Raw genomic sequence first — 20,642 nt, forward strand, 5'->3', positions numbered from 1 at the left:
TTAAGTTTTCATTCAAGACAAGGGAATGTGGCGATCCCTCCGGCCCACAACTGTGTAGAGCAATAGTCGTTTTGATGTGTGTATTCCTTATTCTGACGTACCCAGTTATTCATTCATCCATCCTTGCCTGTTGGCAGGGTTGTGGTCTTCTGTTACTGGTAACAAACTGCATACTCTTAAGGGTAGTGTGTCCGTGCAACCCGTTCTCGCAAATTCGTAAAGTCAATATTGACTTATTAACTACGTGCATAGGTGATATACTAAACATAATAGATACCCCTAAAAAGATTCATAGAAAACACCGACCTTACCTAACCTTGTTAGTATCTTAAGATAAGCATCTTATTGCTTGGTAATTACAATTATTACTTAACCTATACCTATTATAGGTTAGGTAATAATTGTAATTACGAAGCAATAAGATGCTTATCTTAAGATACTAACAAGGTTAGGTAAGGTCGGTGTTTATTATGAATCTTTTTTAAGGGTATCTATTATGTTAAGTATGTCACCTATGCACATATTTAATAAGTCAATATTGACTTATTAAATTTGCGAGAACGGGTTGGTCCGTGGCCTTCCTCCTACCCCCGTAACCGGCGATGGGAAAGAACTCTGGCGAGGCTGCGTATTGGCCATACGCGCTTAACTCGCGAACACTTAATGGAGCGCCGCCCTGCTCCTTATTGTTCTAACTGCATTGTCCCTCTTACAGTTGTACACGCATCACTAAAGCTTTTACCCCTCCTACGGTTCTAAAACGCCTTTTCCTTGAGCACTTTTCTTCTCACTCCCGCTCCGTTTCCGTCTTCACCGATGGGTCTAAGTCTGCGGACGGTGTTGGCTACTGGTTGTTCCTGATTGCACTTGTATGTGCCGCTTACCTCTGGAAACTAGCATCTTCACAGCGGAGCTTTATGCTATTTTCTCTGCTCTTCGCCTCCTGCTTTCTCGTTGTTAGTCTTCCTTTGTAGTTGTTGTTGACTCTCGAAGTGCCCTTATGGCTCTCGGGTCCTTTAATCCAGTTCATCCCGTGGTTGTCTAGATCCAACATTGGTTGTTTTTTGTTCACGGTAAATTTAAGTCGGCTCTTTAAATGAGCGTGCAGATGCTGCCGCCAGGGAGGCTGTCCGTTCTTGTCCCATCTCTCGTAAAGGTATTCCATATTCCGACTTTTACCCGGTTATCCATTCCTCAGTCCTTACCCGTTGGCAGGCTTCTTGGTCGTCTGTTACTGGTAACAAACTACGTACTCTTAAATGTTGTGTTTCCTCGTGGCGGTCCTCCAACAACCATAACCGGCGTTGGGAAACGGCTCTGGCGAGGTTGCGTATTGGCCATACTCGCTTAACCCATGGTCACTTGATGGAGCGCCGCCCTGCTCCTTATTGTCCTAGTTGCATTGTCCCTCTTACGGTCGTGCATGTCCTTCTTGAATGTCCTGACTTCCAGGACGAGCGCGTGTCTTGCTTTCCGACCGCCCCTCGCGGTCGCCTGTCCCTCAATAGGACAGTATCTTGGTGACTCGGATACTTTTGATATCGTTCGCCTTATGCATTTCTGTTCTCGTATTGGCATCCTTGGTGATATTTAGCGCCCTCTGATTAATCCGCACATTTGATGGTGCTACATAGCCTTCCCGGTTTGGTGCCTTCTTTTGATAATTGCTTACTTTTATGCTCAAGTTTTTTTTTTTTTTTTTTTTTTTTTTTTTAAATTTCAAATCATTTCAGATTAAAAACATTAGATGCATTAAAATTACAAATTTAAATTTGCAAACAAAATGCAGATTGAATGAAATATTTGAAAAATGTTCAGTTGAACAACACGAAGATTGAATGATCTGCTTGAAAAAATTAAAATGGTAAATTGAAAAAAATCAGAAAATCTTAAATTAGAGGAAACATTGCATACATTGCTTGAAAACAAATGTGGAATATTCAATTGAACATTCCACATTTTCATTAACATTGTGAACCGAATTTCATTGAACATGAGCATTTTCGAAAATGTTTAAATGAACATTCGACTTTGTTCAATTGAACTTTCTTTTAATTTGTTCAATTGAACAATTTTTGAATACGTTCAATTGAACAAATTCGAAAAATGTTCAATTGAACACATTCAAAATCTTAAATGTAAGGAAACGAAGATTGCTTGAAAACCAATGTGAAAATGTTCAATTGAACATTTTTCGAATTTGTTGAATTGAACATTTTCGAATTTTGTTCAATTGAACATTTTCACATTGGTTTTCAAGCAATCTTCGTTTCCTTCCATTTAAGATTTTGAATGTGTTCAATTGAACATTTATCGAATTTGTTCAATTGAACATTTTCGAATTTTGTTCAATTGAACATTTTCACATTGGTTTTCAAGCAATGTGAAAATGTTAAATTGAACAAAATTCGAAAATGTTAAATTGAACAAATTCGAAAATGTTCAATTGAACAAAATTCGAAAATGTTCAATTGAACAAATTCGAAAAATGTTCAATTGAACAAATTCAAAATCTTAAATGTAAGGAAACGAAGATTGCTTGAAACCCAATGTGAAAATGTTCAATTGAACAAAATTCGAAAAATGTTCAATTGAACAAATTCGAAAAATGTTCAATTGAACACATTCAAAATCTTAAATGGAAGGAAAAGAAGATTGCTTGAAAACCAATGTGAAAATGTTCAATTGAACATTTATCGAATTTGTTCAATTGAACATTTTCGAATTTTGTTCAATTGAACATTTTCACATTGGTTTTCAAGCAATGTGAAAATGTTCAATTGAACAAAATTCGAAAATGTTAAATTGAACAAATTCGATAAATGTTCAATTGAACAAATTCGAAAATGTTCAATTGAACAAATTCGAAAATGTTCAATTGAACAAATTCGAAAAATGTTCAATTGAACACATTCAAAATCTTAAATGGAAGGAAACGAAGATTGCTTGAAAACCAATGTGAAAATGTTCAATTGAACAAAATTCGAAAATGTTCAATTGAACAAAATGCGAACATGTTCAATTGAACAAAATGCGAAAATGTTCAAGTGATAAAAACGAAGGTTGCATTAACTTGACAAATTTGGTGAAAATGTTAAATTTAAAACAAATTAATTGGACTTGTTTTTATTTATTATGCACCCCATACCCATCCCGTGGGCGGTGGTGGAAAGGGTTACAGACACACACATGGGGTTCACGACTGAACCCCATAGTTCGTTTAGCTAAGTAACAACCCTGTGAAACTAGTTACACAATTGTTAATACATGTGTACACATCCCTATACATGCATATCAAGTCTTCTTGTATCACAAGAACAAGCTCACAGTCTCTACAGAAGGCAGTTTACATCAATGGCGAGTCAGTTACTAATCTTGCTCCACACCCACCCAACTGGACGGCAACGTTTCGCATTCTTGTATATCCAAACTGCCACAAGCACCTGAGAATAGAGTAAAATTAGCCATTATGTACACTGAATAGTTTCGGCGCGTTTTCGTAATTTATAAAATACAAAGTTTCCATGGTCATGACGGTGGACAAAAATATAACTGAAAAATTAAATATTAAATTTATTTCCTAAAGAACGTCATTAGAAATTAGTTCAATTCACTCATAACTTGCTTAACTACAGACCTGTACTTACCTCGAGCATAGGGGCTCAGTATTTACTACAGTAAACCATTTGCACTACAAAAGTGCTGAAAGATCGTCAACCTCAGTTTATGAAAGTGCTCTGGAGGACTTCTGAGCGCAGAGGGGACAACCAGAGTCCTCCAGATCACAGTAATGAACTCGGGTTGTCGAGCTTGTAGTGCTTCAGGACACAAACGGCTTACAGTAGTAAACGGAGAATAAGGTACCCATGAGAGAGATGGAGCCAAGTATTCTGACTCCAGGTCTATTGCCCCTTTTTACAAGTTCCACCAAGCCTTGTCCCTTGCTATATCTTGTAGTTTTGTCCACTTCCCGCTTTCGCACTGTCTGCCTATCTTTCAGTCTTATTTCCCGTCTAATTCACTTTAATATTTCACCAATATACCCTCATCCATTTACTAAACATTTCTAAACGAGCTGGGTATTCTTTTCTCAATCTTGCAGTTAACTCTTGTACCACATCTCTCCATGGCATTTCACACTTTATTTTACTATCACTACATGCTTCCCAGTGTCCATTTCTTCCTCTCAAAATTGTTACGTTTGTCATACCATTGTCTACCTATCACCAATCCGTCCAAACCTCCGACTATTACCATATTATTTTACCTAACCAGGGCTTTCTCTTCACTCTGCCCAATTGTTCCTACTTCTAAGCCATTGGACCGGTAGCCATGTTAACTGACATAAGAAATCACACTGACCCGTCATTTGACGTTTAACACTATAGAAAACAATACCAATTCTGCTCATAATTACCAAACACTGACACTGCTGGCTAATATTACTTAATAGTAAGTTAAACCTAATAATTAAACATAAAATTCACGTCAATTTTTTTTATACATGGTGTGACAGGATGAATAACCCAGCGGGTTTTCTTCCTATTGGGGAGTGTTGTACATGCTGCTATGGCGGTATGTTCACTCACAAGATGAGTGGCGCTGCCCAATAAACTCGCCCCTCGGGGCAAAATTTAATATGATTACGGTCCTCCTGACTGCATGGCGTAGACTGGTAGGACCCATGATTGCCACTTCTAGAATCGACTACTACTACTAGATTGACACACGACTTGATAATGGTCCAGGATGGACCGAAACGTCGTCGTCTCTTCACTTCCTAGTGTGTGGTTTGGTCAACGCTACTAGAAGTTCCAGACTACTACATACACCATGTTGATAATACCAGTCAAAAAAGGCCCTTAACCTATTAGAGGCCAGGTCATGTTAGACCACCAAACGGTAATTTTAGTGCGCGCGCGTACCAGGAAGCAGTATTAATTTTGACAAATCAAGCTGTCAGAGAGACTTGAAAGGGACCTGACAGCTGAGTGGACAGCGCTCAGGATTCGTATTCCTAAGGTTCCGGGTTCGATCCCCGGTGGAGGCGGAAACAATTGGGCAGTTTCTTTCACACTGATGCACCTGTTCACCTAGCAGTAAATAGGTAACTGGGAGTTAGACAGCTGCTAGGGGCTGCTTCCTGGGTGTGTGTAACAAAAAAGGAGGCCTGGTTGAGGACCAGGCTTCATACCCTTCTACTCTTCAAACTTCTACCCTTCACCACCGCGGGGACGCTAATCCCCGAAATCATCTCAAGATAGACCTCGAACCAGTGCCAATCAATGAGTTACAATACCGTTGGAGGGTAGAAAGAGCCTAAGCTATTTCTACCGTCCATTGGCTCTTTTTTGCCTTCCAGTGTCATGTTCTTCCCAAGTATGTTCAGAACATACTCGCTTCATGCAGGTCGGCGTTCGGTCTCCGACCGTCCAAGTGGTTGGGCACCATTCCTTCCCCCCCCCCCCACCCAGTCCCATCCCAAATCCTTATCCTGACCCCCTTCCCAGTGCTATATAGTCGTAATGGCCTGTCGCTTTTCCCCGATAGTTCCCTTCCCATCCTACTCTATCCTTTTGAGATTTATTATATTGTCTCGATGAACGCACCTGAACGTTCTGCTTCTCTCTTTATATGACTCTCGACAGGCTGGAGCTAATTAGTTCAGCCAACAGCCTTTTTTATTTGTTTTGTTTTACGACTAACAGCAGTAATCAAGAATTAAGAGAAGCAAAATCCCTCAAGCATTAACTAGCGCCTTACGGTAGTAGGCCTACCCTATCAAAACTATGCCACCAGTGGGCAATTACAGACATGCCTCTTACAGCTAAACGACTTTATAGTGCATATTAAATTTAATACATATTTCAAACACTTTTATTACAACAACCATCACTAAAATGCTCGGTAACAACAGCCCATCCTCCAAAAATGACAGTACCTACAACTAGTTTTGAGTGCAACGGCCCGTTTTCATACTTTCCACCAATACTTGCTTTAACCGAGATCATTTGTGGACGACAGGTTGTATGACAAGACACTTTCCTAGCACCGCTGGCTTCCCCATCTACACACTGAACTTTACCACCTTCACTAAACCTTCACCACCTTTCGTACCCTTCACCACCACCTCTACCCTTCACCACCTTCCCTTCAGCTACCGTGTTCTATACATTCCTACCTACATGTACCCTAACCAGTGTACTCCTACCTTAGCTGATCTATATCAACCTATCAACTCTTACCTTAGCCTAAAGTACCTTAACGTACTGCCGTCTTCCCTCCAACCCACTTACTCTCTCTGTCTCCCCCCCTCTCTGCCCCCCCCCCGTCTCCCCCCTTTCTGTCTCTCCCCCCCCTGTCTCCCCCCCCCTTCTCTCTCTCACACACACACACACACTCACACCATGCTTACTAAAATCCAGCTATGCTGGTTACCTCTTTATTGTGTATAATCTCAAAACCAATGATTATGACAGTTACAATTCCTACGCCCAGCTGTATACGAGAATAATCCACAATGGAACCAGTGACCTTGGCATCGGGCTCGTATCACCCACCATGGCCAAGTTCCGCTACAATGCTCCCCTTCGAGATTACCAGAGACGCCTTGTCTAAGGTCTCAATATTGTTATCGCACGTCATCGTTTTCTTCATCTCGATGGGCTTCTACTTTACCTATTACTTCTGGCTCTATACTCCTCCAATTGTGTTCGAGTTGGACCGTTATAGAGTGTACAATTACACCATGTCGACGCTCGTCTTTACCGCCTGCGCCGCCTGTCTCTACCTGGTGCTGCTGTTTCTCAAGCAAGACCTCCAAGCCCTCGAGAAAACCGGCACGATTGACGAGTATCTTTTCGGTATAGTTCAAGACGTTCCCAGGCACATCGACACCTTCTGTGGTCTGTTCCTGATGGTGTAAGTGATAATAATGTTTTTCACGCTAAACACCGTAGACACCGACGCAGCCGTCGAGATGTACAATGACTGGAGGGTGGCATACAAGCATGACACCAAGGCCCATAGGATGATAGACGAGATTCACTACCAACTGCAGTGCTGTGCAGTGATGAGTATTGGAGAGTGGTGGGAAGACAACTAGCTGCGGCTGCCTCCCTCCTGCTGTGACATCGACGGAGACTTCAACTGTCAGTACCATCATTACGGAGTTCCGTATAATCAGAGTTATCAAAAGCGATGCCTCGCAGATATGCTCCTCACGAGAGTTGAGTTACACGTCCGTTTAGACGTGATTAATATTTACACGTTCTTGTTAATGTGCCTTCACAGATTCGTCCATTTACATCACTTCAAAAGATTCTTTACTGAGATAATGATAAAGACGGAGAGTAATATCGAAGATGAGAGGCACAAACAAACATATCGATAACGTACAGTGCATAGCGCCTCTCCAACGCCAACAGTGACTATAAATCAACAGTGATTAATTACGTTAAGTGGACGGTAAAGCGACGGTCTCACTTCTTGTAGGTCGGCACTCAATCTCCGACCCTCCAAGTGGTTGGGCACTATTTCTTCTCCCCCCCCCCCAACTCCCAAGTCCTTATCCCTTCCAAGTGCCATATAGACGTAATGTCAAACTAACAGAAAATTACAGAAAAACGGTAAGCTCACGCCCTTGTATATTGCATGATCGGCGTTCGAGCCCCGTAAACCGACCTTACCTCCCATACAAGGATCAAAGTAACAACGAAGTACACGAAACAGTTTAGTTTAGTTCATTTATTATGCACCCCATACCCATCTTGTGGGCGGTAGTGGAAAGGGTTACAGAGGCGGTAGTGGAAAGGGGTTACAGAGGCACATAATGGGCTGAAACAAACCGCTGAACTTAATTGATTACATTAAACCAAACACCTTCATGGTGTTACAGCCTAACCAGAGTAAGACATAGCTGAAGAATACCACCAGGTGTCTTATTAAAAACGCTTCGATTAATAAATCCCAGTGTCCTATTTGCCTGATTACGAACATTTATGCATTGATTTTGTGGGTTTCAAATTCTTACTAATCGTAACTCTCAGATCCCTTTCGCAATCCGACTTCGCAATCTCAACACCACCTAGCTCGTATCTTGTAACTCTATCATCACTACCTAACCTTAAAACCCTTGGCGAGTGGTGCCACATTGGCGGTCTTTCACGGCTCTGGCATTCTGCCTGGCTCTGGTGATTTGTTACATGTGGTGGACGGTGGCTCGCCGGGCTCCTCTTTGATATTGGCCACCCTGGCAGGCACTTCGTCCGGCCCTGGGGATTTTTTTTTTTTTTTTTTTTTTATTATTTTCTACCACAGACGCGGCCACACATTTACAATGCTAACCAGCATATATACATTTTCTTCTGTCCTCCATGGACAGGGTTAGAGAAGTGTTAAAACATATAGTTCAAGGGTTTATTGAACACTCAACCACAGAAGGCAGTGCCTTCAGTGCTGGGGATTTGTTTGGCTTGAGTTTCACTGTTTGGTAACATCCTCCCTGGTGACTGATGACCTGGTCAGCCTGTCCTCTTCCCTACCCCACATAGACTTGTTCGGCTGGGGGCGTGGTGTTCAGTCCATTCTTTGGTATTTTATTTATTTATATATATACAAGAAGGTACATTGGGATTGCGAGGATACATAGCATAGTAATTACATTCTTGTAAAGCCACTAGTACGCGCAGCGTTTCGGGCAGAGAAACGCCCTTTGGTAAATGCAGAGATAAAGTGTTTGTTGGAAGTACTACACATTTCGTCATTATCAGTTATATGACTGACATGATGTTCGTATGGGTAAATACTGGTTCGGTAACAGGGTTGTTGATTTATGGAACCAATTACCACGTAACGTAATAAAAGTAGGATCCCTTGATTGTTTCAAGCGTAGGTTAGACATATATGAATGAGATTGGGGTGGATATAAATAGGAGCTGCCTCGTATGGGCCAATAGGCCTATTCCGTGTTTATTTCCCCTCACGATTTTTGTATCATCGGCAAATTTGCAAATATTGGTGCTCAAACCTGAATCTAAATTATTTATATATATTATGAATAACAGAGGTCCCAGGACAGAGCCTTGAGGTACTTCACTTACAACCTTTTTCCCCACTCTGACTTAACCCCTGTATCCCTGTGTAGTGTATCCATACACTACACACGACCATCCTCATCACTGTAACCATCTTCACTAGACACGATCATCACTGTAACCATCTTCACTACACAGTACCTTCATCACTGTACTCATCTTCACTACCCGGACAAGGCCGACCATCCATAACCATCATCACTACACTATCTTTACTACAGTCATCATCACTTCCCTTCACCTACATCGTTTCTGCCACAAGGTCTTCCCGGCTTGCCTGTACAGTATCTTCAAATTTCTCTGCATTTTAAAGGTCGTCCCGGTTTGGTACCTTTTGATTACTTACCCTCAGTTAAGGTGGTCGTTGGTTTGGGTATCAAAACAACGGTTAAAGCACACGCAAGTTTGTGCGTGTGCTACAGTGAAGGAACGGTGCACACTCGAGATTGGAGATCGAACGCCGACCCTGCAAGAAGCGAGACATACACCGTATCACCCAGCTCAAGTGGCTGGACATGACCCCCCGTCCCTAAAGATGCTCTCGTCTTGATCCCAGACAAGTTGTGAGCGCCACCCTAGCAGACAACTGGTGCGAGATAAGATGTGATCCATTAAGCACATCACAGGCTGGAAAGTGCAGGTAAGATAAGAACTGACAGGTGTACAAGTGTTCTCGCGGGCCCCGTACTGTGGTGTCTTGTACAGCAGTCAAGACAGTGTATGGTGGAGGCCACACGACACTTGTCTAGGGCTGACAACTGAAAGCAGCAGCAGCAGCAGGTAAGGTAATTATGAGGAGAACGTAATTATCAAAAGGAGGCACCAAGCCGGAAAGACTGTAGCATCTATGGGGACATGTCCTGTTTGATCAGACCACATACTAGAAGGCGAAGGGACGACGACGTTTCGGTCCGTCCTGGACCATTCCCAAGTCGATTGTCTTGACTTTATTGTCGATTGTCACAATCGACTTGAGAATGGTCCAGGACGGACCGAAACGTCGTCATCCCTTCACCTTCTAGTGTGTGGTCTGGTCAAACTACTTCAGCCACGTTATTGTGACTCATCGCCTGCACATGTCCTGTTGTCCATCCTCTTGGGTTAGGCGGTACAGTAAAGGTCTTGCTTCTTGCAGGGGTCGGGGTTCGATCCCCGATGGGCAAAGTGACTGTATGCAACCGCTCACTATGTCCTCGGAGGCCGTGCAATGGCATAGGCAATTTTGTGCTGAAATAATCGTTCAATCATAGTGCTTCTATACCTTTAGCCTTATGGTTTTCCATAAGCCTGTCTGACTTTTAGATTTTCCCCTTGGCGACCGACTGACCATTCCCAGAAGACAACCCACAACATCTGCCAAATTCTCAGGTGCCAAGAGACATGGGGGTGAAAGTAAACCTTGCCCAAACGCTTCTGTCCTACGGCGGAAATCGAACCCGGAACCTTTTGTCTGTGAACCAAAATACTGTTGGGGGGCGAATGATTAACGATGCATCGTATCGGCAAACAGTGGTCTAACAAGACCTGTTATGTCATTAGTGCCGCCCCTCGCGTCCGTCTGGTGGAATAATACAACTCTTTGTCCTGCAGATGGCGCGCGGTTAGCGGCTGACGGCTGAAGAGTGCGCGGTAATGAATACTAATGGCGGCCAGGGCGCTCGACCCACACTCACAGGAACCACCACCACTGATAAAGTGTTTCAACCACTTTAAAATACGCGGCTTGGACTGGCTGGTACAGCGACGGCCTTGATGCTTCTTGCAGAGCCCGCGTTCGTGTTGTGCCCAGATTGTTGTGTAGCGTATAATTAAATTGTTGTATAATGAACAAATTAGAAACTCCTCTCTCAAACGTACAGGACAACGGAAGTGGATGTGTGTGTATGCATCTCGGTGTTTGAAGCAGACACCTGCTTCGAACACACCTGTGTTTGAAGCAGGTGATCAAGACATCTGAGACGCCAGATATCTTGACCACAACATTCGAAGCCCCCTATGGGACAAGTGGTTGGGCAGCATTTCTCTCCATTCCCCCCCCCCTCTCCTATCTCAGCTCCTATCCAATCCTCATGTCCCTTTCATGTCTCATATAATCACACGGCTTAGTGCTTTCTCAGAAGGAAGCCGGCCTCGGGTGAAAGAGGGCTGTGGCTGTGCCGATCTCTGGGCTGAAAGAGGGCTGTGACGATCTCTGTCAGGAACCCGTAGGTGCGGGACTGGGACGTCCTCCTCCTGGGGCTCGTGCGGCTCCCCAGGCTCTGCTTCAGGAGGCTGGGGTCGTTCATGCCCTTGATGGGGTGGTTCTTCTCCGGCCCCGACCACGGCGGTCTCCGGGTTTGGAGACCCTGTGCCTTCTTTTATCAACTTCCAGGTCAACTCCGGAACTCACAGTTCCTGCGACGGCGCTGGAACCAATCGTGACTGGCGTTTGCCTTTCCATTGGAGATTTTCGGCGCCGTGGAGTGGAAGGGGACTCAAGCGAACACTGCCCAACACTAATGAACACTGTATAACACCAGTAAACGCTGCTGAACACCAGTGAACGCTGCTGAACACCAGTAAACTCTGAACACCAGTGAACGCTACTGAACACCAGTGAACACAGTCCAACACCATTGAGAGGAAGATCACACAGCCGGTAGTGCTCAGCACCAAATTACTCCAAGACTGACAAGCAAACCAAAAGTTTCCGAAATCGTTTGCATAATATATACATTTGTGCTGTAAGTTGTACCAGCAATTTGCATTATAAATTCGTATTATTGGTTGTATTATGAATCAATGTTGTGGTATGTATATAAATTCAACGTTTCATCTTTATCAAACGCTGCATCAACTAGATAGTTCTCGTAAATATTAATTGGATTCCTCTGGGTGACATTTGGAGACACGTTACAATTCATAGCTCTTTGGAGGGAAGGAGGGAAGGGGAGGGGTAGGGGAGAAGGGGGAGGGATAGGGGAAAAGGGGAAGGAGGGGCGACGCGTTGTGGGTTCGAGTAGTTGGGGGGGGGTTTAGGGCTGGAGGGTTGTGAGGGGTCGTTGGGGGTGGGGATTGTCGGAGGTCGGGGGGTCGTTGGGGGAAATGTTGTAATAGGTAGGGGTCGTGGTGGAGGGGTTGGGGGGTTGGGTGAAGGGTTGTACTAGGTAGGAGTGGTTGTTGTAGGTGGGGGTTGGGGAAGGGTTGTAGGCGGTGGGGGTCGTTCGGGGCTGGCTTATTTGTTGCGATAAAGAGCAATAATAATAATAAATAATAATAATATGAACTGTTAATATAATACTAAACAAAAAATGTTCGCTTGGAAAATATATCTGAAGCTCTACCAACGAGTTTAAAATGACAATTTATTTCACAGTAGAATTAGGGATGTCCGCGTGGGAGTGGTGGTCGTGGGAGGTGTGGTCGTGGGTCTGGTCGTGGGAGGGGTGGTCGTGGGTGTGGTCGTGGGAGGTGTGGTCGTGGGTGTGGTCGTGGGAGGTGTGGTCGTGGGAGGTGTGGTCGTGGGTCTGGTCGTGGGAGTGGTGGTCGTGGGAGGTGTGGTCGTGGGAGGTGTGGTCGTGGGTCTGGTCGTGGGTGTGGGAGTGGGAGTGGTGGTCGTGGGAGTGGTGGTCGTGGGTCTGGTCGTGGGAGTGGTGGTCGTGGGAGTGGTGGTCGTGGGTCTGGTCGTGGGAGTGGTGGTCGTGGGTCTGGTCGTGGGAGTGGTGGTCGTGGGAGTGGTGGTCGTGGGAGTGGTGGTCGTGGGTCTGGTCGTGGGAGTGGTGGTCGTGGGAGCAGGTGTGGTCGTGGGAGCAGGTGTGGTCGTGGGAGCATGTGTGGTCGTGGGAGCATGTGTGGTCGTGGAAGCAGGTGTGGTCGTAGGTGTGGTCGTGGGAGCAGGTGTGGTCGTGGGAGCATGTGTGGTCGTGGGAGCATGTGTGGTCGTGGAAGCAGGTGTGGTCGTAGGTGTGGTCGTGGGAGCAGGTGTGGTCGTAGGTGTGGTCGTGGTCGCAGGTGTGGTCGTGGGAGGAGCCGGAAGATCAATACACCAAGGGGCCCCCAAGCTACGACTCCATGTACAAACTACAAAGTCCGACTCACAAAACAGGAGGCCATTACTGACCGCAGGTTCACCCGGAATGTTGATAGCGCTAGATCAGAGGCAACGATGGGAGAGGAGAGTGGGAGAGGGGGAGTGTGGGAGAGGCAAGGATAGGAGAGGAATGGGGAAAAAAGTAGGAAAAGATAACAAAAAGGGGAGGAAGCGAAGGATAAGAAGTGATAAAATAACGATAATGTCAAATACAAAGGGGGGAAAAAAGTAAGGCAGAAAGAAGTGTGAATAAGAAACTGACGAAAGCCAGAGGAGAATGACCAAAGATCACCGGCAATAAGAACGAAACAAGGGAAAGGAACACGGAAGAAAATAAAAAGTGAACACAGAAAGGAAATAAATGAACTGAACACGCGAAGTGAAAATTAAGAGAGAAAAATATTGGGAGGGGGGGGGGGGGAGGGGGAGGGAGGGAGGGAGGGAGGGAGGGAGGGAGGGAGGGAGGGAGGGAGGGAGGGAGGGAGGGAGAGAGGGAGGGAGAGAGAGAGGGCGGGGGGGGGGGGCAAAGCCATTACGACTATATAGCACTTGGAAAATGTAAAGAGCGGCTTCGCCAGGTTACAAGTAATCACGGAGTACTTATGGCGGTGTGTTCACTCACAGGATGAGTGGCGCTGCCCAATACTGTCACTATGGCGGTGTGTCCACTCACAGGATGAGTGACGCTGCCCAATACTGTCACTATGGCGGTGTGTTCACTCACAAGATGAGTGGCGCTGCCCAATACTGTCACTATGGGGGTGTGTCCACTCACAGGATGAGTGGCGCTGCCCAATACTGTCACTATGGCGGTGTGTCCACTCACAGGATGAGTGGCGCTGACCAATACTGTCACTATGGCGGTGTGTCCACTCACAGGATGAGTGAACCTTCCGCTTCTTAAGGCTCGAAGATAGAAAAAAACTTGAGGAGCCTCGACATTTTCCTTCGTCTATTCTGAACAAATATTAACACACTTGAGTACATTCCAAGAGTGATAACCGACTTCCCTAATCCCTCCCTCCCTTCTCAGAATGTTTGGTAATATGTTTATTGTTTGTGATGTGTTTATATGCATGTATTAACACGATGTGCTGAACGGGGTGAGAATAGCTTGAGCTACCTCATCCCTTTGTGTGTATTTTACCTCAATAAACTTATTTCAATTTCAATTTTCCCTCCCTCCCACCCTGACGTCTGGTCAGCCAATACCACCGGAACTCAATATATTCATGAGGCTCCCTTACCCTTTATGCAACCCCCCACCACCCCACCCCCCTTTCGTCCACGTACGAAAAGCTAAGTGAAGACATCTCGGTTCGTCCTGTCTACTCTACAGTCACGACTTTGTAAGGGTTGAAGACGGACCGACACGTCTACACTTGCCTGTATGTATATGTATGTATGTGTGTGTGTGTGTGTGTGTGTAATTACCTAAGTGTAGTTACAGGATGAGAGCCACGCTCGTGGTGTCCCGTCTTCCCAGCACTCTTTGTCATATAACGCTTTGAAACTACTGACGGTCTTGGCCTCCTGTGTGTGTGTGTGTGTGTGTGTGTGTGTGTGTGTGTGTGTGTGTGTGTGTGTGTGTGTGTGTGTGTGTGTGTGTGTGTGTGTGTGTGTAGTGTATGTGTGTGTGTGTGGGGGGGGGTGTAGGGGGGGGATTGGGTGCCCATATTGTGTCAGGTTGTTAGGACTTGGTCTCTCTCTTTTCTTTGATGTCTCGCGCTAACGTAATACAAGTTGATTGCAATTTCTCAAGTCCGAAGACCTCCCTAGCTTTGGGTGGTGATAATTTGTCCAAAACCTTTCAGGCTTTGCCTCTTGTTTTGGTCATTACTTCCTTGTTTTTAGTCATTACTGCCTCGTTTTTGGTCATCACGCCCCTATTTTTGACCATGGTCAAAGCTGTGTACTCTGACAAGGTAATAGTATGCCGTTTAGTGCCACATCATCAATGTGAATCTGGAGATGGCTGATAACTCGAGAACAAATCGCAGAAGTCGCCATGAAAGCAACTGTACTCAACAATATATTTAACATCAATGTCAGCTTCGAAGAAAAAAAAAAGCTACGAGTTTAGCCCTGTGTGTGTGTGTGTGTGTGTGTGTGTGGGAAGGAAGACAGAGCCAAGTATTTGCTTTACCTGTCGAGTGTGTGTTGATATGTCAGGTGTGTTTAACAGGCGTCTTCACACACAGTGCTCATTACAGAGAATATGGCCAACGCAGAATCAAAAACTGACAGGTGCAATCACGAGAATAATCACCGCACTGGAGAACGCACACCGCTTGTTCATGTTGTTCTGTAGAACTGTTTATGTTGCAATGGAGCTTCGAGTCTTGCAACACAGGAGCGTAAAGATGTACACTAAGAAGGCCCTGTCATCGTTAAAGAGGCGCGGGGTACCCCAGCGTGTTAACATTTAGTCAAGACAAGTCACGAGGCTTTCTTTTGCGGGCTCGCCATAGCCCGTGCTACATGGACATTCCGTTCTGAGTAGCTAAATCTAAAACAACAACAACGAGGCTTTCTCCAACACAGGTTTTGCTGAGAAGCCGGTCGGCCGAGCGGACAGCACACTGGACTTGTGATCCTTTGGTCCTGGGTTCGATCCCAGGCGCCGGCGAGAAACAATGGGCAGAGTTTCTTTCACCCTATGCCCCTGTTACCTAGCAGTAAAATAGGTACCTGGGTGTTAGTCAGCTGTCACGGGCTGCTTCCTGGGGGTGGAGGCCTGTTCGAGGACCGGGCCGCGGGGACACTAAAGCCCCGAAATCATCTCAAGATAACCTCAAGAAGGTCCCCAGCAAACCCCTGACGTCAGGACCGTCTGGGACTCCTCACAAACAAATCGCGAGAAAATCTACATCTTTTAGTAATACTAATTGATAAGCAAGAGAATGTAATCCCAAAAGAGACAGTTATATATAGTTAGACTATATTAACACCTCTATTATAATATTATATTATAATAGAATTAGCTAATAAACTATAATATTATAGTTTATTAGATAATTTGGGAATAGTGAGAAGGAAAATCGTTTTCTCTAACCGTGCATGGTTAACCCTGGACTACAGCCAACTACCTCGTTCCATTCCGTGCTCTTAATACCACGTCACATTTTGACGTATATTCTACCTAAGGCCAAAAACTGTCGTACTATTAAATGGTAGCGGCTCGAGAAATTCACGTTTTCTGTTTTGGGTCCTCTGGTAGGTTAGGATAAGGGCACTTTAGTACGATAGTTTCTTGGTGTTGGGAAACCTTAGGAGGACGGGCTGGCTCACGAACGAGCCGAGTGATTAAGACTTAACCACTCACGGGCATGAACAAGTGAGAAAACAAGCCAGTCAGAGAGTATAAACGTAGTCACTATAAGGACACGTGACCTGCTTCACCCAACTTTATAAGAGCAACAACAACATACATTAGTTGACCAGACCACACACTAGAAATTGAAGGGACGACGACGTTTCGGTCCGTCCTGGACCATTCTCAAGTCGACTGTGAATGGACTTGAGAAGTCCATTCACATTCACAATCGACTTGAGAATGGTCCAGGACGGACCGAAACGTCGTCGTCCCTTCACCTTCTAGTGTGTGATCTGGTCAACATTCTTCAGCCACGTTATTGTGACTCCTCGCCTGCATCAACTTCACTATAAAAGTGGTTTGTGGTAACATAAGGGTGGATCCGCGTTATCCATGCCATTAATCCTGTTTTTGTTACAGCTCAGCCAGACGATCCTATTAACACTTACCCACTCCTTTGGTAAGCCAATCATTGTAGATAATGGATCAGAATTTATGATATTACTAAATATATTATTATATTTTTTAATCTAACGAATACAGCAGAAAAATATACGTTGTTGAACTAAACTTAAATAAGTTAGCCTAGGATATACTAAAAAAAACTGACCAGTACCTCTACTGCACTTCAAATTTAATCTCAAAAATTTTTAATCTCAAATTTTTAATCTCAAATTTTTTTAATCCAAATTTTAATTTTTAATTTTTAATCTCAAAAATTCGTTTGCAGATGAAAAGTCACAATAACGTGGCTCAGAAATGTTGACCAAACCACACACTAGAAATTAAAGAGACGACGACGTTTCGGTCCGGTCCTGGACTCAAATTTCGTACATACATTTAATGTGGACTTCCTTCACAGGCTGGTGTGGAAGCAGGAGACATCAGCCCCCTTCACAGGCTGGTGTGGAAGCAGGAGACATCAGCCCCCTTCACAGGCTGGTGTGGAAGCAGGAGACATCAGCCCCCTTCACAGGCTGGTGTGGAAGCAGGAGACATCAGCCCATGGAAATAATAAGAATCATATTAATAATAATAATAATAATAATAATAATAATAATAATAATAATAATACCCTTACCACGCGCCCTAGGAGCCTAGCGCCCGTCAGGCCATCATCAACTACATCATCTAAGCCATTTTTTAAAGTATTCTTTAAAAAATTTCCTTTTTAATTTCAATTTCATTTTTTAAAGTATTCTTTGTTATAAATGTATATAATGTATAATATTATACTTGAATTTCAAAATAAGGGTAATGTGCACCCTAGTCCTCACTCACTTTTTCACACATACACATAAAAGACCTCTAATCTACACTCTAAACCTACAACAACCCCAGCCTCTTAAATTCGACAACCCTACACCTACAACCCGGCAACCCCCACAACCCCTACATCCCAGCAACATCTACATTCACAGCCAGTAACCCCCCCCCCCCCCTCCCTTTCACAGCCGAAACCCCCACACAGACAGGTGACTCCCTCCATCTAGGCCCAATCACTTGGGTTGGACGGTAGAGCGACGGTCTCGCTTCATGCCGGTTGGCGTTCAATCCCCAACCGTCGAAGTGGTTGGGCACTATTCCTTTCCCTCCGTCCCATTCCAAATCCTTATCCTGACCCCCTTCCAAGTGCTATATAGTCGTAATGGCTTGGTATTTTCTCCTCATAATTACGTTATCTTACCTTCCTCCATCTAACCCAATCTTCCCGCCACTCGGCATAATTCCCCAAGCTGTCTTGGAAGATGTCTTCCAAGACATGATGTCTTCAGCACACAAAACGAATCTTGGCGCGCTTTTGTCCAAACTCGTCCACACGCAACTTCGTGTTTTACCGATTTGCATCTTGCTATCTCTAGTTACATGCAACTGCAAACTAAAGCGCTTAGGGAAAAAAACATTCACCAAAAGTCAGAATAAAGGAAGTGGGAGAAAAACCTACACAAACATATTCAGCTTTGGAATTTTGTTCACAATAAAATCACACCGTAAATTCTACAGTGTGTCAACCACTATGTCGAGGGAGGACCTGCGGACAGTGAGAGAGATGAGCTCCAAGGTCCTCTTGCTCGCCCCCCTGCCTGTCTTGCCCCCTACCATCGCCACCTGTCAGTCTGTCTGTGTACGGATCTGCCACTCCCGTCAAAAATCCAACCTGCTAACCAATCGAGAAATGGACGGAGCCAATCATCCCGTCTAACCTATCGAGTCTGGCGGATAGAAAACTAGATATTTTTGAACAAGTTGCACACGTACCGTTGGTCACCAATCAGTTCAGCGTCCAGGTCGTTCAGACACGGCTTTGCGTCACCGTGCCCCCCCCCCCCCCCCCCCCCGCCCCGTGTACGAGATTTGCCGATTTGTTGTGTTGTAAGAACCAACGCATCTGTTAATTGTTTTGTTAAGTACCAGCTTGGGTTTGAGCCGAGAACTGTTCTGTGCCAATCTGGTATCACCGGTGCACACACCTCCCAGTGATGAATTGTTGCCACTGCTACGGCAGCCGGCTTGAGTTGAGAGACTGAAGGATGCGGACCTTGGCTCATTGTGTACGAACACGTTGGGCAAACTTTCCTGCTCGCCTTCCTGGAGAATTGACTGACTGACCAGAGATCACACACACAGCTACGTACCAACACAACCCACCGAGATAGAACTTCTGATTTCAACTCTTTTGACCATGTCGTAGCTCAGTCGATTAAGGCAGCGTCTGGGATGCTCTCAGCCGTGGGTTCGAATCTTCGTCACGGCCCTTGTGGATTTGTTCACCAAGATAGTGTATCACTTTTAAGCGGATATTTGGGAGACTGGGAGCGCTTATATAGTGTCTATACAACAACATTATTGAGCATATCCCAAATTTCCTGGATACCTGTAGTTAGTACTACATCAACTTTGGTGTCCCTATAATATTTAAACTCGGAACCATTCGGCAGAGAAAAGATAAGTGTTTAGTGTGAATTAGAAGTCAGTCATGTGGATCTGCAAAACAACGCACATTGTTGGATCCGCCTTTGGTTTAATGTAGTAGCCATAAAGTTAATGAACTTATTATTTGCAATTAATTATCGACTAGACGTAATCCTTACATTTTACTATACTATTCAATCCTTTATTACCGACCCATAACTAGACTTGTTAAACACATTTGTCAAACGTATACACTCGACAGTGCTGAGAGCATTGCCAACGGAAACCCTTCTCCCAGGTTAATTTCGAACGACCCAGCAACAGTCTTAACGGTATTATTCATTGTGCCTAGTGCAAGACTCCCTTCAGGCCGAGTTGCGCATAAGGAAGTACAAGGCTTCTTGCCCAAAGCTGCTCTATGCTCAAGCACCTCTTGTGTTCATAGTAGCTTCCTGTAGATTTATTCGACTTAACGCGGACAAAAACAGATAATCAACATCCGGTGCTATACTGGAGTCGTGATTTCTATATCAGTATATTTATATACATTCCATACCCTGTCAGTTTAAATCTATTGAGTTCTAGTTAGTTACTTTGGCAGTCATGACTTTTTTTATAACAGTTGCTATACGTTAGATGTTCTAATAAATCTCCCATGGTACAGTTATTAACAGAAACCACATTCCTTAAACCCGGGGTTCTGGGGGGACCTCAGAGGCTTTAGCAAAACTTTGGTATTTCGTAGTGAATATAAACGGTGCTAGTTGCCGTGTGTGTGTGTGTGTGTGTGTGTGTGTGTGTGTGTGTGTGTGTGTGTGTGTGTGTGTACTCGCCTAGTTGTACTCACCTAGTTGTGTCTGCAGGATCGAGCATTGACTTGGATCCCGCCTTTCGAGCATCGGTTGTTTACAGCAATGACTCCTGTCATTGTGTGTGTGTGTGTGTGTGTGTGTGTGTGTGTGTGTGTGTGTGTGTGTGTGTGTGTGTGTGTGTGTGAAGATGTAACCCAAGAGGTACAGAGCGAGTAGTGAAGATGTAGGTTCTTTCCCTCGGGCCAACACCGGGTACATCTGGTACAAGTTCAAGTATGTTTATTGAGACAAGAAAGAACTACATCTCAAAGGTACAGAGTAGCTTACGCTATTTCTACCCCCCCCCCCCCTCCCCCTTCCCCTAATCTGGTACTAAATTGTACAAACGCGGGTATCGTGATACAGAGATATCAGAGAACATATAAAAAGCGGTATAT

The 20,642-nt window shown here is 44.7% G+C and overlaps 1 long non-coding RNA gene across 1 annotated transcript in view; it reads right to left on the minus strand.

Annotated features, from left to right (window-relative positions):
* Nucleotides 1-3,382: 3,382 nt before the first annotated feature.
* Nucleotides 3,383-20,642, minus strand: part of LOC138368110 (uncharacterized) — a 64,283-nt gene continuing 47,023 nt past the window's right edge. Inside the window, exons 2-3 of the long non-coding RNA XR_011229485.1 lie at nt 17,319-17,457; nt 3,383-3,443 (exon numbers count right to left, since the gene is read on the minus strand). This is a non-coding gene — a long non-coding RNA (uncharacterized lncRNA). The remainder of the gene's footprint in view (nt 3,444-17,318; nt 17,458-20,642) is intronic.

This window comes from Procambarus clarkii, chromosome 24 (assembly GCF_040958095.1).
Source record: "Procambarus clarkii isolate CNS0578487 chromosome 24, FALCON_Pclarkii_2.0, whole genome shotgun sequence".
Taxonomy (NCBI): domain Eukaryota; kingdom Metazoa; phylum Arthropoda; class Malacostraca; order Decapoda; family Cambaridae; genus Procambarus; species Procambarus clarkii.